We start from the raw sequence: 12564 nt of genomic DNA, 5'->3' as shown, positions 1-12564 counted from the left end.
TCAAGGAGTTAGAATTGAGAAAGTGAACATGGTTATACAAAAATTACATCGTTTTTTTTATATGGATCATAATGGTTACATATAGATGGATGGATGAAAAGATACAAATACAAAGTACGTTGTGCTTTTAGGTTGATTATAATGGTTATATATATATATATATGAATATATGAAAAGATGAATTTTCTAGATTTTAGAATATTGGATTACATGATTACACATGGAAGCATTATTTCCAAGTCACTTTCTTAATGCTTACATTTCACAAATTCACTTTGGTTTGGCTGGTTTTCATTAGCACTTACACCCACTATAGAATATCCTAGACACTACTCTTTTTTCATCACAACAACTTCGAGCTATACATTTAAAATATAACTATGTTTTACTATCATTGACATAGGACTGACTTATATTAGAAGAAGTTATACTTTAAATGGAGGTCAAGTGGTAGCTCGAACTTGTGGTGATGAAGAAATAGCAGTGTCTACCAATTCCAGAGTGGGTATAAGTGCTAATAAGACCAAACATACCAAGATAAATTTATGAAATATAAACATTAAAACGAAAGAAGATAAAAACAATAATTGTTATTTTCAATCTATGCATATAGGATCAAATATACAACATCCTTCTCCCCATTCAGTGTGAGAATCTCCCTTGTAGCCAACATAATCAAAGGCAACTTTTGTAGAAGCCCCAATAATACCAACCCCACCATCACCAAATCAGTGATAGAGAAGAAAGGTTGTCTATGTAGAGGAGGTGAATTTGTCAGATACAGAGAAGATTAGTGAAAGCAGTGTGTATCCGTAGGCAATTGCAATTGCCACTACAAAATACACGAACGCTCCAATTTTTTCCTTAGAATACACGATATCTTTTTTCATTGAAGAAACCAAGCCTGGAAGGATTAGACCACGAGACCTGTGAGGACCAAACCTCCCCAACAATGTTGGACCACATCTTCAAAACTTAAAATACACAAACATATCAAAACCACAAGGCCAACACCATGTCAATTTATTTTGAACCCTAGACACCATTATTGAAATATTCATAGCCCCTTCTTTCACAGTGGAATTCTCCAGCGTTACTAAAAACTCAGAACCCCAAATTTGAAGAACCTAGAAACTCTGGAGCTCGATATTCTTTATTTTTCTGGAATTATGGGACCAAGAACTCTTCGCAAGAGTCACTCCAAGGATCAATCAGAGGAAAACATCAAGTGACGCTCTAGTGTCTTAAATATCTTCAAGGGTGGAAAACATGGCTCGGGCTTTGATCGGTGGCTTGCGAGCAAAAAGATGAATCTTTAAAATGCTGGCTATTTTTTGCATACAGATCTATAGAACAAAGATCACATGCACACAAATCTACACAACAAGAAATAAATTTGATAATAGAAATAAAACTCTCACATACCTATACTAATTTATGTACAAATAATCGATCCTCAAATATCTTTCAACTTCCTAGGCCTAGTGAGGGAGTTAGGCTCAGATGAGCTCTAATACCAATTTAGAAATTGAGAGAATGAACATGGTTACATACAAATCACACTGTGTTTTTTATTAATCACAATTATTACTATATCAGAATAGATGAATCTTCTAGATCCTAGAATAGTGGATCTAGATTTCTAAAAATAGATAATACAACTTGTAAAATCTCGAATTGGTTGAAATCACAAAATCTATTTATGTATTATGTATAATTTGAGTGCTCCAAAAAAAAATTAACACTGATTTTTTGTATTAAAAACAAATAAAAAACAAAATTAGACCAAATATTATTTCATCACCTATTAGTGTTTATTTCATCACCTATTAGTGTTTACCATAAATAATTATCTAAATTTGATTAATTAAGGAAATATTTTTGGTAGTAATCACATAGTAGAAGATTTTTCGATGCGTTTCAAACCATCTAGCATGGTTCATCATCAATACAAGTCACGACAAGATGAGGAGGTAGACCTTGGCATCATATTAAATATAGAGCAACGTAGAGACCCTTTAATCGCTACAATAAACAACTAGTTTTTGGAAAATAATATTTTAATATATAACATCAATTAATAAGATCAAATTATATTAAATAAAATAAAATATTAATTTATGGTTCGACATATAGTTAAGTAATTAGATTAAATTAAGAATTAAACAATCAAAGTCAATCTTAGCACAAGGACTTAGGGCCTTAAGTCCTTGTGTTAAGTTTGACTTTGAATTTTTAATTGTTAATATAATCTAATTATTTAACTATATATCGAACCATAAATTAATATTTGATTTTATTTAATATCATTTGTTCATATTAATTTGATCCTTTATTCGCTCAGATTAAGCACCCTTTTAATAATTCTAGTTGCTTTCATATTTTTCTTAATGCTAGGATGGCATTGGTTTGTTTGGAGATTGGCAGGTTGAGAAATGTTTTGGATTCCATTTCTCGTAATTTGTTGTCTCTCCACTTGGAACTTTCAAATGAGATCTCTGCTCCCCTTTGGTCAAGGAATGAGGCATGCTCGGCACTGAAATCTACTTGTCTGGAAGAAATATGGAAAATAAAGCAACCCAAGAAGTTCGGTAAGCTCTCAGAGAAATTTATCTCGCAACCTAATGAGTCTAGTTGCTTTTTTGGTCCTTCCAGAAGCATAATTAATTCTAATCAAATATCTGCTCTCCGATCTTAGGTTGACGGTGTTTTTCACCCTTCTTCCATCAAGGGTGAAGCTGGAACGGTCTCGTGTTTTGGCTCTAATAACTCTAAAAATTCATCGGGTCGGATTCCTTCAGGTTCGTTGTCCGTTAATTCTTATTTGGTTCTGTTGGTTTCGAAAATAGTGGAAGTGGTTCTATTAATAATAATATTCAATTGAATATAATAATAATAATAATAATTGGTTTAATAATAATAATAATAATAGTGATTGTATTTTTACCTCAAATAGGGATAATAATATTAGGAATAGAAATAATACTTTATGTTTGAATAATAATAATAATAATAATAATAATAATAATAATAATATCACTGGGCTTAATAATAATAATAATATTAATGAGGTTAGTGACTTTATTTTCAATTCTGATAATTGTAATAATAATAAAATTGGTAATAAGACTCTAGGTTTGGATAATATTGTTTTCTTTAATTTTCTTTTCTCTTCTAGTAATAGGGTTGTCAATCTCTCTAGCTTTTCTTTTGATCCCCCTATCTTTAGTCTTTTGGAGAAAGGTTTAAATTTTGCTCTTGATCCTAGAAAGATCCTAGTCGACGATATCGTTTGTGACATTGAATATGGTATTAGAGACTGTGCAGATGTCCTTAAAAGGCAAAGCCCCCCAAGAACAACATCAACAAGCCTGAGTTTCATGCTCTCAAATCGTTAAATAATAATAAGAGTATTATTGTTCTCAAAGCCGACAAAGGTGGTGTTGTGGTTATTCTTGATAAAGATGATCACTGTCGGAATATGTTGGACCACCTCCATAATAGCGGGATCTATAGGAAACTCAACAAGGATCCCCTGAAGAAGATTTCCAAAAGTGTGGCTCTTGTTATAAAGGCTAGTAGCTCGGTCAGCTCGTTCAGTCATAAGCTTATTGAAAGTTTCCCTCTTACCCCCAAAATCTATGGTCTGGCAAATATTCATAAGGAAGGGGATCCTCTGGGACCCATTGCCAACAGGATTGGAGGGCCAACTTATCTTCTTGCTAAATATTTAGCCCAGAAGCTTAAGCCCCTTCTTGGCCATACAAAATCCTTCGTCAAGGACGCTGCATCGTTTGTTAATGAGTTAAAGAGTTTCAAGCTTGATCCAAATGACAAGCTTGTGAGCTTTGATGTGGTCTCCCTCTACACTAATATCCCTATCAACGAGGCCATCAAAGTCATCAAGCGCATCACAAATCCTGATACGGATTATTTAGTTGGTATTTGTCTTACTTCTACTTTCTTTTCATTTGATGGGGAATTCTATGAGAAAACTTGCGATGTCGCCATGGGTTCCCCCCTCTCCCATGTGGTTGCTAAACTATTCATGGAGGATTTTGAATCAAAGGCAATTATTTCTTCTCATCTTTTGCCTAAGATGTGGAAGAGGTTTGTGGATGACACTTGTGTCATTTGGTCCCACGGTAAAGCAAAGTTGGAACTGTTTTTCCTCCATCTTAACAATCAAGTTAGTTCTATAAAGTTCACCATGGAATTTGAATGTAATGGTAGTCTGCCCTTCCTTGACGTCCTCCTCTCAAGGAATGATGATGGCTCTTTTTCTCATCGGGTATTTTGTAAGAAAACTCATACGGAACAATATCTTCATGCTAATTCTCATCATTTCCCAGCTCAAAAGCTTAGTGTTCTCAACACCTTAGCAACTAGAGCTTTGAGAGTTTCTGATGACAACCATCTCAATGAAGAGAAAGCACATCTCCTAAACGTTTTATTTAATAATGGCTATAGTAGACACCAATGTACTAAGGCTTGCCTCAGATCTTAAAACGTTCCTAGTGCTAAGAAAGATACAAATGATCGATTTTTTGGTGTTCATATTCCTTTTGTCCAAGGGACCACTGACAAGATTGCGAGGATCTTAAGGAAGCATAAGGTGGCTTCAACCTTTAGGCCTTTAAATACCACCCGAAGCTCTCTTAGATCTGTAAAAGACCCAGTGGAACCTAAGAATATGAAGGGTGTTTATGTTATCCCATGCTCTTGTTGGACTCCTTACATTGGTGAGACTGGTCACTCGATTAATTAAAGGATTTGTGAGTATGCTGCTGACATCAAGCATCACAGGACCCACTCCTCTGCTTTGGTGGAGCATGCAAATAAATCTAAGCATCACATCTGCATTGAGGAGGCCCAAGTCATTGCTAGGGTTAGTCATTTCCATCATCATAAATTGAGGGAGGCCCTAGAAATTGGAAAAAAATCCAATAATTTGAATAGAGATGATGATTGGAATATTAGTAGAAGTTGGGTCCCTGACCTATCCTCCTAGGTTTTTAGGCCTCTTTTTGGGATTTATTTATTTTGTTTGTTTGTTTATCTATGTAGGTATTGATGTCATTTTTATCGTATTTGTTGTTGATTTATTCTTCATTAGAGTTTATTTTCTTGATCCTTCGTGTTTTTTATGTATTTTATCATGTTATTCGTTCTTAACTACTTTTAGCATTTTTGTTATTTGTTTAATGGGTCTCAACCCGATATTTTATTATTGACCTAGTTTTATTTATTGATTACTTTTCTTTATATATATATATTTCTTTTGACTTATGTATATATTTGTTTTATTTTACTTATTTTTCCATTACTTATTTTTAATTTAGTTTATATTATTTCCATTAATTATTTTATTTATCAAATGATTTTGTCTCTATACGTTTTTATAATTTTAGGCTTCTCTGTGTTTAGAGTTTGAATTTGATTTTCTTTTTTAATAAATTAATTTAAATATTATTTCTCAAAAACTAGCTCTTTAATATAACGATTACTTATTAATATTTTTTTTAATAAATTAATAAACTAATATCATAATTTAAATATTAATTTTCAAAAACTAGTAATATTTGGTTTTAATAAATTAATTTAAATATTAATTTTCAAAAACTATCCATTTAATATAGTTGTTACTTATTAATATTTTCTAATAAACTAATATCTTCATGCCTCCAAATGGAAAATTCATCCCCATCCCAAGCCCTTCTGGATAATCTGTGTGCTCTAAAGGTTAAGGTAAAGTCGTGGCAGGAAAATAACAGGAAAGATTTGAAAGAGATTCAAGAGGAATTGGATGCTTTTACTGAGAAGCTAAAAGAAAGTGATATCCCTCTTCAGGTCCGAAGTCGTATAAGGGAATTGGAAAAGAAAATATACAAATTGCTAGATATCGAAGAAGCATCATGGAGACTGAAGAGCAGAGCTTTATCGCTTAAGGAAGGTGATAGAAATACAAAATTCTATTATAGATTTGCAAATAATAGGAGGGAAATTAATTCAATTTGGGAAATAAAAAGTGAAAGGGGTGGTTTGCTTCACTCCCAGGAGGAAATTTAAAAGGAGGCTGAGGCACATTTTGAAAATTCATATAAAAGAAATGAAAACTACAGGATGGAGGATATCTTATGGGGAATTGATCTCTTTCTTACTATGTTTAATGAAGGAAAAAATAATGCTCTATTCCAGTCTGTTTCTGAAGAAGAACCCCTATCAATTATGAAGACTTTCAAAAAATACAAAAGTCCAGGTCCATATGGGTGGACTATTGAGTTTTTCATACATTTTTATGATTTGATCAAGAGGGACCTACTTGAAATGGTGGAAGAATCGAGACAGAAGGGTAGCATTCATCGACATATTTTGTCTACATTCATTGCTCTCATCTCTAAAAAGAAAAAAGCGAATGTTTTCTCGGATTTTAGACCTATTTCTCTCTGTAAGGTGATTTATAAAATCATCTCAAAGATCATTGCAAATAGAATCCGAGGAAGTCTGTCAAAATATATATACCAGAAGCAACAGGGTTTTCTGCAGAGCAGGAATATCATTGAGGCTGTGGCCAACACGTGGGAGAGCTTACACTCATTACACACTAAAAAGTTGAATGCAGCAATCCTCCAATTAGATTTAAAGAAGGCCTATGATAGTCTTGATTGGGGTTTTCTAAGATGTATTTTGTGCAAAATTGGGCTAAACAATGATTGCATAATTTGGAGTATAGCCTGTGTAGAAAATGTCAAATTTGTCGTCCTTATCAATGGTCTTCCATCAAACTTCTTCTTAGTAGCCAGAGGTCTCAGACAGGGAATTCTTGTTATGGACTCACTGAATTTACATATTAAAAGGGATGTTATGGAAAAGCAATGCAGACCATTGACAATTTGTAGGGGAAATCACATATCCCACAGTTTATTCGTGGATGATATCATGATATTTGGAAGGCTTTGTCGAGTTACATGGAAATGCATACATGACATTCTAAAAAATTTCCAAAGAGCCTCTGGAATCCTTATAAATGAAGGAAAATATTTCTTCTATTTTGATGAAGGAGATAGGGATCAAATGGAATTCCTGAGAGAACTATTCAATATAGAAGTAAAACCCATAAAGGAAGGTATGAAATATCTGGGTTTTCATCTTAAACCAGCAGGCTACACAAAAGTTGATTGGTTATGGATCACTGATCGCTTTTTTAGAAGAATTGCAGGGTGGGAGTATAAGTGTCTCTCTATGGCAGGCAAAGCAGTGCTGGCACAATCTGTTCTGGCTTAGATGTCAGTTTATTGGGCCCATCTATATTATGTCCCCACAGGTATTATTACTATCCTAAACAAACTGATGGCAAATTTTATATGGGGAGGTAGTAAGGAAAAAAAGAAAATATCAGTTGACTAATCTCAGAAACATTACTTTTCCAAAAGCTCTCGGAGGTTGGGGAATCATGGACATAAGAAATTTTGGGAAGGATCTTCTATGTAAGTCCCTATGGAGAGGTATAAATGGGGATAGTTTATGGAGCACATCCATAAGGAAGAAGTATATGGGAAATAAAGAATTAAAATACTGGTATAGGAAAGGAACTATTGGCTCCCCCCATGGATCTGCTATATGGTTGAGTTTCCGGAAAATTGAGCCTTTCTTCCTGCAAAACCTCTCTTGGAATATTCAGAATGACAGAAACGTGTATATCGGTTTTGATCATATAATGGGGATGGAGGAGAATTTCATTGTTCCACCAAACATCATAATGGCTCTCCACCGAAAAGGAATTTTCACATGGAGTCAAATCATAGCAGAGTGGCAGGGAGGCGCCCCTATTTGGAAGGATCCTTAGGATTTGGGTCTAAGAGGAGGTTTACAGCATCAATGGAACAATATCACGATGACTATGAGAAAATCAGATATATGTAGAATGGAAGGAAATGACTCCCTTACATGGAGGGGTAAAAGGGAGAGGGAGGAAGTACAAGTAAAGGAAATCTATCTAGTTTTAGTAAAAGTAATTCCTTCCCCTTTTCTGAATATATTCCCAATGTCTCTATGGAAAACTGGGGCTCCCTATAAAATGATTCATTTCTCCTGGCTAGTTTTTCACAATAAAAACCTTACTTAGGAGAATTTTCAAAAAAAAAATTGGTCTGGTCTTGGTATATGCTTTATATGTAAAGTGGAGGGAGAGAACAATTGTCATATGTTCCTAAATTGTTGTTTTACTCTTCAGTTATGGAAGGATCTTGCAAACTTTTTTGGCTTCTACTTGGTGTATCACTCATCCTTACAAGATGCATTGTTTTGGTGGAGCTCTCAGAAATCTTCAATTAGAACCATTCCTCAACTTCTCTTTTGGTTAGTTTGGAAGCTGAGGAATAAGTTATTATTCCAAGATGAGAAGGAAGATATTAAGTCTGTGTTTGAGAATATAATATCTCTTCATAAGTCTATTCCAGCAAAGTTGACCATACACAAAAACAAAAAATCAAAGAATCAGAGGAGGGTCCAGTTCAGTTTTCCGAGAGCTTTTTTTGATGGGGCAACTCAAAATGGTAGATGTGCTTGTGGCATTCTCATATCAATAAATGAAGACCAACATTTTTCTATCTATTGGAACGGAGGAAAAGGTACAAACAACAAGGCTGAAGCTATGGCCCTTGTTGGCCTCTTACATTTAAGCTCCTTCCTTGATATACAGAATCTTCAGATCTACGGTGACTCTAAAATCATGATTGAGCATGTCATAGGGAAATTATCTATAAAGAACTCCATGTTAACAGGGTGGATGAATAGGATAAATGTATTATGGAACAGAAAAAAGGATTATTCTATCAATCATGTGGACAAATCCTATAATACTCGTGCTGATGAACTGTCAAAGAAATGACTCTCTATCCAGCCTGGTATATGGAAAATGGAGATTCAAATGGGATCAAGCATATTCCAGATTGAAGATTTCTCTTTGCCGGGTACTTAATTCATTTTTGCTTTTTTCCTCCCCCAGAAAATATATTCTTTGCTCAATGCCTCATTCCCTTTCACCACAGGTATGTTTGTTTATTACTCTTTGAATCTTCTCATCTTGACGGGGTTGCTTTAGCTATAGGGACTTGAATGGTCATCCATGTGTCTATTTTGTTACATATCTACTTACATCTCTCCATGTAAGTGTTTTTTTAGACTCAGCAGTGCTATGAACAACACAATCTTTTATCTTTCTACTTCATGCATTTCTTGATACACTAAGTAAATACATTCTATATAAATATATACTGCTTTTTTTCCATACTGAATATATATATATATATATATATATATATATATATATATATATATAAACTAGTAATATTTGGTTTTAATAAATTAATTTAAATATTATTTTGCAAAAGTTAGTCATTTAATATAACATTTAATATAGCGTTACCTATTAATACTTTAATATAGCCTTTAAGCTTTTGTCATGGTTTGTCTCTTCATTTGGTGGTGATGATGAACACACTTGTTGGTTCGAAATGGGTAGGCCAAAATTTTCTGTTATGTGATTTCTATTGAAAGACTTTGCTTAAAACATATTAATTGATGTTATATATTAAAATATTATTTTTCAAAAACTAGTGGTTTATTTTAGGCTTTAAAGAGTCTCTACATTGCTCTCTATTTAATCTGATGCCAAGATGTGCCTCCTCATCTTGTCATGACGATGAACCACACTAGATGGTTCGAAAGGCTTCTACAAATCTTCTACTATGTAATTACGACCAAAAGTATTTTCTCAATTGTTTAATATAGATCACAAGATCCTGGATCGAAAATAAATTTGATTATTTAAGTTTTAGTGAAATGATAAATATATATAATTTAAATTATATTTCAAAATATATCTTTTAATTTAACATTTAAAAAAATTAAATTAATTTTTTTTTACAATGTCAATAATACTTACAAATTTGGAACAATACAAAAAATAAATTGCTTATTAACAATATTTCTATTAAATTTCACTGGTGTTGTCTATGGACTCAAAAAATATTAGAAGATAGTTTTTTGGTAAAAAAAATTCAAAAAATCAGGTAGTTGGAGTGTTTGAATCATTTTTTTAGGAGTAGGCAGAGCAATTGCGCAGATGGCCAAAAGTGGCTGGAATCCAGGCAAAAAAATTCAAAAAATATTATAGAGTCAGTGTTTGAATCATGTTTTTGATGGTGGAAATGGTTTCAGTACCATCAAAAACTTCTAAGGCACCTAAAATTATGAAGTTTGACAACTTTTACTTGGATTTACAAAAATCCCTGCCGGTTTCTTTCAAAATATGACCAAAATTTCCATAACTTTCAGCGCAAAAAACAAAATCGTTATACTACAGCATAGGAAATGGATTAGCACCATCAAAAACTCTAGGACACCCAAAATCCCGAAATTTAATAACTGTAACCAAGATTTTAAAACATTTCTGCCAAAACTTTTCATAATCTTGTGGAATTTCTGAGCTATTTTCTGGGATTTTAAACTACGCGTTAAATTTCGACCAAAACAGTAGAAAAATGTTAAAAATTTCTGCCCCGAGCTAAGTTAAAAATTTCTGTCCCATAAGCTTCTTTAGCTAACAGTAGTGGAGATTAAAATAACTACTTCGAACTTTAAGCTGCGACGTTTTGGCGGTGATCGCGATCCTGGCGTGGCGGCGGGCGTGGTGGGCTTCCTCTGCATCGTCCGACGAGGGGACGAGGAATATGATTTGGCAGGTGGATTGAACAACAATATGCCACGTGTATCGATAGCAGTTCATACATTGAAAAAATGTGCCACCTCTATCGCTGTTGTGTATCGACAGCGATTGGATTGAGCAAAAATGCGCCACGTGCGTGAACGGCGACTGAATCCGGCACAACCGTCAATATTCTGGTGGCGAAAGCAGCGGACAGTGCAGAAGCCAAGCCCACTGAGGGCTGCAGTCGTCATGTGTATCTGTGGCTACAGGTATGAACGGGGTTGTATTAATAACATCTTAACGTATTTCTTTAATCCTGATGAAATATATATTTTTTTAGTTTAATAAAAATATTGATAAATTAAACCAATCTTTTATTATCAAATTGAATTATTATTTTTATATAATCATTTATTAGTATAACATGAATAAATTTAAAGTTATTTATGAAATTTAAATTAGTGGGTTTGAGCCGTATTTAGTTTCCAATTATTGATTAAATTTTACATAGAGTTATGAAATGTAAATTAGTGGATTTGTGCATTATTTAGTTTTCAATTATTGATTAAATTTTATAAATTTTATAGAGAGTTAAGAGTGCAATCCACGTGTGGATGATATATAAGTTATTTCAAAAAAAGAGTTTATAATTATGGTGATAATATTTTATAAATATATACCTTCATCAGGGTGCATGTCGAAGGATGGTGGTTCCTGTGGATGGTTATGACGAGTAGAAGAGGTATGTCTTGTTATGACGAGTAGAAGAGGTATGTCTTGTTAGCCCCTGAGGTGCGGTGTTGTTATTTTTAGCGGAAATGTTCCTTGTTTTAGTTCCGATGACTATGTCTCTTCTTGCTATGTTTTGGTCATAAGCCGGATTTCAAAAATATTACTCTCGTATCTATAATTGAATTGGGTCCTGATCCAAATGGATCTAAATATTCTCTCTAAGTCTTCAAAATCTCGTAAAATCATGCCAAAGATAAAAAAACAATCGCATGAGAAGAGCCATTAGAATTGCGGAGAAACACTATCGAGAAACACATAAAAAACAGTGAAAAACAGAGTATCGGAGGCATAAACAAGTGAAGGCACAGTGACCGTCAGATCTGGCTGATCAACGGTCCAGATCTGATCGGCAAATCACAATCGGCAACCACAACAGAGTGCTTACAACAGCCTGGGGCTATCATGATATGAGATTGTGACTAATTGCATCGCGATATCGCAATCGAAGAAACATTATGGAGCATGCCCTATACCCATACATGTATGTGATGCGATTAGCCGAATCCGATGGCTATATAAGCATTATTGCATAGATTTTGAGATTCGCCGAAAGGCATTTTTTAATGTATTTTCACATATTTTGTTATTTAACGAAATACAAAGAAACAACGCTGATGCGATAAGACCCGGATCCGAAAGGGTTTGTGAAGCGCAATATATAATATTTGAAGTCCGGAGGGAGCCAATTTTCACGTTATTTTTCTAATTTTTAACATATTTTTAAAATACAAAGGAGTAAAGCCGAAGCGACTTGCGATAGCGATGAGGACGGACCCGATAGAGGAATAGACCGTATTTAAGGACTTTTGAAGTCCAAAATGAATAAAGTTTTGGTGGAATTTCACAGTGTTGCAGTGTTTCTCTGTGTAAAACAGAAAACAATCGTTTTTGGTATTTGAAAGGATTTCAAAGGCCCGAAGACCCATTCCGTTACAGTACAGGTGGCCACCATCCTTAGAAGTGTTTAGCAATGATTGCTAATACTAGAGGAGGGATTTAAGCGAACAGAGGCCGAGAGGCGGAAAACCGAAAAGGGGAAAAAACCCACAGCACAACACAGT

The sequence above is a fragment of the Pinus tabuliformis genome, chromosome 8 (genome assembly GCF_031772625.1).
Source record: "Pinus tabuliformis cultivar Carrire ecotype Pingquan chromosome 8, CPIR1, whole genome shotgun sequence".
Lineage (NCBI taxonomy): Eukaryota > Viridiplantae > Streptophyta > Pinopsida > Pinales > Pinaceae > Pinus > Pinus tabuliformis.
This window is presented reverse-complemented; position numbering follows the sequence as displayed.